This window comes from Cherax quadricarinatus, chromosome 1 (assembly GCF_038502225.1).
Source record: "Cherax quadricarinatus isolate ZL_2023a chromosome 1, ASM3850222v1, whole genome shotgun sequence".
Lineage (NCBI taxonomy): Eukaryota > Metazoa > Arthropoda > Malacostraca > Decapoda > Parastacidae > Cherax > Cherax quadricarinatus.
This window is the reverse complement of record NC_091292.1, coordinates 12740069-12743953: the sequence shown is the minus strand read 5'-3', so window position 1 is coordinate 12743953 and position 3885 is coordinate 12740069. Positions and strand designations below refer to the sequence as shown.

Below are 3885 nucleotides of genomic sequence, written 5' to 3'. Positions count from 1 at the left end.
GTACTAACACTGACAGTACTGTACAACACTGACAGTACTAACACTAACATTACTAACACAGGCAGTACTAACCCTGACAGTACTAACACTGACAGTACTAACACTGACAGTACTATCACAGGCAGTACTAACACTGACAGTACTAACACAGGCAGTACTAACACTGACAGTACTAACACTAACAGTACTAACACTAACAGTACTAACACTGACAGTACTAACACTAACAGTACTAACACTGACAGTACTAACACTGACAGTACTAACACTAACAGTACTAACACTGACAGTACTAACACTAACAGTACTAACACTAACAGTACTAACACTAACAGTACTAACACTAACAGTACTAACACTAACAGTACTAACACTGACAGTACTAACACTAACAGTACTAACACTAACAGTACTAACACTGACAGTACTAACACTAACAGTACTAACACTAACAGTACTAACATTAACAGTACTAACAGAGACAGTACTAACACTGACGGTAGTAACACTGACGGTAGTAGCACTGACGGTAGTAACACTGACGGTAGTAGCACTGACGGTAGTAACACTGACGGTAGTAGCACTGACGGTAGTAGCACTGAGAGTACTAAAACTGTACAACAGGCTTCTTCAGTTGAATGCAAGCGAATATAACATTAAAGACAGTGGAAGTAGTTTTGTGGTGATCAGTCCCTCAGTCTTGGTTGGAGGGGATCAGTCCCTCAGTCTTGGTGGGAGGGGATCAGTCCCTCAGTCTTGGTGGGAGGGGATCAGTCCCTCAGTCTTGGTGGGAGGGGATCAGTCCTAAAGTCTTGGAGGAAGGGAGCCAATCTCTTAGCCTTGGTTGGAAGTGGTCAGTCCCTCTACCAAAGTAGGAGGCGGTCAGTACTTCAGCCAGGGTAGGAGGCGGTCATTCCCTCTGCCAACGTAGGAGGTGGTCAGTCCCTATCCCAAGGCAGGAGGTAGTCAGTCCCTCTCCCAAAGTAGGAGGTGGTCAGTACTTCAGCCAGGGTAGGAGGTGGTCAGTCCCTCTGCCAAGGAGGTGGTCAGTCCCTCTGCCAAGATAGGAGGTGGTCAGTCCCTCTGCCAGGGTAGGAGGTGGTCAGTCCCCCTGCCAAGGAGGTGGTCAGTCCCTCTGCCAAGATAGGAGGTGGTCAGTCCCTCTGCCAAGGAGGTGGTCAGTCACTCTGCCAAGATAGGAGGTGGTCAGTCCTTCTGCCAAGATAGGAGGTGGTCAGTCCCTCTGCCAAGGAGGTGGTCAGTCCCTCTGTCAGGGTAGGAGGTGGTCAGTCCCCCTGCCAAGGTAGGAGGTGGTCAGTCCCCCTGCCAGGGTAGGAGGTGGTCAGAGTCCCTGCCAGGGTAGGAGGTGGTCAGTCCCCGTGCCAGGGTAGCAGGTGGTCAGTCCCTCTGCCAAGGAGGTGGTCAGTCCTTCTGCCAAGATAGTAGGTGGTCAGTCCCTCTGCCAAGGTAGGTGGTGGTCAGTCCCCCTGCCAGGGTAGGAGGTGGTCAGTCCCCCTGCCAGGGTAGGAGGTGGTCAGTCCCCTGCCAGGGTAGGAGGTGGTCAGTCCCCCTGCCAGGGCTGGAGGTGGTCAGTCCCCCTGCCAGGGTAGGAGGTGGTCAGTCCCCCTGCCAGGGTAGGAGGTGGTCAGTCCCCATGCCAGGATAGGAGGTGGTCAGTCCCCCTGCCAGGGCTTGAGGTGGTCATTCCCCCTGCCAGGGCTGGAGGTGGTCAGTCCCCCTGCCAGGGTAGGAGGTGGTCAGTCCCCCTGCCAGGGTAGGAGGTGGTCAGTCCCCCTGCCAGGGTAGGAGGTGGTCAGTCCCCCTGCCAGGGCTGGAGGTGGTCAGTCCCCCTGCCAGGGCTGGAGGTGGTCAGTCCCCCTGCCAGGGTAGGAGGTGGTCAGTCCCCCTGCCAGGGTAGGAGGTGGTCAGTCCCCCTGCCAGGGCTGGAGGTGGTCAGTCCCCCTGCCAGGCCTGGAGGTGGTCAGTCCCCTGCCAGGGTAGGAGGTGGTCAGTCCCCCTGCCAGGGCTGGAGGTGGTCAGTCCCCCTGCCAGGGTAGGAGGTGGTCAGTCCCCCTGCCAGGGTAGGAGGTGGTCAGTCCCCCTGCCAGGGCTGGAAGTGGTCAGTCCCCCTGCCAGGCCTGGAGGTGGTCAGTCCCCTTGCCAGGGTAGGAGGTGGTCAGTCCCCCTGCCAGGGCTGGAGGTGGTCAGTCCCCCTGCCAGGGCTGGAGGTGGTCAGTCCCCCTGCCAGGGCTGGAGCTGGTCAGTCCCCCTGCCAGGGCTGGAGCTGGTCAGTCCCCCTGCCAGGGCTGGAGCTGGTCAGTCCCCCCTGCCAGGGCTGGAGCTGGTCAGTCCCCCTGCCAGGGCTGGAGGTGGTCAGTCCCCCTGCCAGGGCTGGAGCTGGTCAGTCCCCCTGCCAGGGCTGGAGGTGGTCAGTCCCCCTGCCAGGGCTGGAGGTGGTCAGTCCCCCTGCCAGGGCTGGAGCTGGTCAGTCCCCCTGCCAGGGCTGGAGCTGGTCAGTCCCCCTGCCAGGGGTGGAGCTGGTCAGTCCCCCCTGCCAGGGCTGGAGCTGGTCAGTCCCCCTGCCAGGGCTGGAGGTGGTCAGTCCCCCTGCCAGGGCTGGAGCTGGTCAGTCCCCCTGCCAGGGCTGGAGGTGGTCAGTCCCCTTGCCAGGGCTGGAGCTGGTCAGTCCCCCTGCCAGGGCTGGAGGTGGTCAGTCCCCCTGCCAGGGCTGGAGGTGGTCAGTCCCCCTGCCAGGGCTGGAGGTGGTCAGTCCCCCTGCCAGGGCTGGAGGTGGTCAGTCCCCCTGCCAGGGCTGGAGGTGGTCAGTCCCCCTGCCAGGGCTGGAGGTGGTCAGTCCCCCTGCCAGGGCTGGAGGTGGTCAGTCCCCCTGCCAGGGCTGGAGGTGGTCAGTCCCTCTGGTAATAAAGATAACGACTAGCACACATCAAGCTGTCAATATTGCTACATCAGTAATACGAAACTAACACAGACAGTAGTAACACAACTAACACAGACAGTAGTAACACAACTAACACAGACAGTAGTAACACAACTAACACAGACAGTAGTAACACAACTAACACAGACAGTAGTAACACAACTAACACAGACAGTAGTAACACAACTAACACAGACAGTAGTAACACAACTAACACAGACAGTAGTAACACAACTAACACAGACAGTAGTAACACAACTAACACAGACAGTAGTAACACAACTAACACAGACAGTAGTAACACAGTATATACTAGCTAACAAGAATTGCTAACTAACGTAGACATTCGTAACGATGACATTGGTAACGCATGACAGTTCACAGTAGCGAGATGCTGAGATGAGTGTGAGATGAGGCACTTACCCTGATCTCTCTAATGATGCAGATGACATGAGGAAAGTGTCACTGTGGCTCAGCTGCGCAAATAGCGACAGTCTAGCGGTGTAAGAGGCACTGTCGCTCAGCTGTGGGTAGTGTCACTCTCCCCCAGCTACGGGTAGTGTCAGCAGCCTCGTCTGCTCGCTCGTCTAGTGGCACTTTCACGGAGCACCAGCAGATGTCTTTCCTGCCCCAGTGCTGCTGATGTACTGACCCCACGAGGCAGGTACACCAGCTGTACCCCCACACGTGCTGCCCCTCCCCCCTCTCTCCCCCAGCACCTGTTGTACCCCCACACGTGCACTGCCACCTCTCCCTTCTCCCCCTCCCCATATATACCCCCCCCCACACATACCAATTCAGACAATGGTTATTTTTTTGTGTTTATCTGAAAGCATTTCTCGTGGTAACCTAGCGAGGGGAGGGGTGAAAGGTACTCGGGGGGGGGGAGAGGGGGAAAGGATCTGAGGCATTGAGAGGTGAGGGAAAGGTGAACAGAGGTGAGAGAA

The 3885-nt window shown here is 56.9% G+C and overlaps 1 protein-coding gene across 1 annotated transcript in view; it reads right to left on the bottom strand.

The window, feature by feature from the left end:
* LOC128685000 (spidroin-2-like) overlaps positions 1–3510 on the bottom strand; it is an 88928-nt gene extending 85418 nt beyond the window's left edge. Inside the window, exon 1 of the mRNA XM_070085647.1 lies at positions 3362–3510. The gene's annotated coding sequence lies outside the window, so the exon portion shown is untranslated. The remainder of the gene's footprint in view (positions 1–3361) is intronic.
* Between the last annotated feature and the right edge of the window lie 375 nt (positions 3511–3885).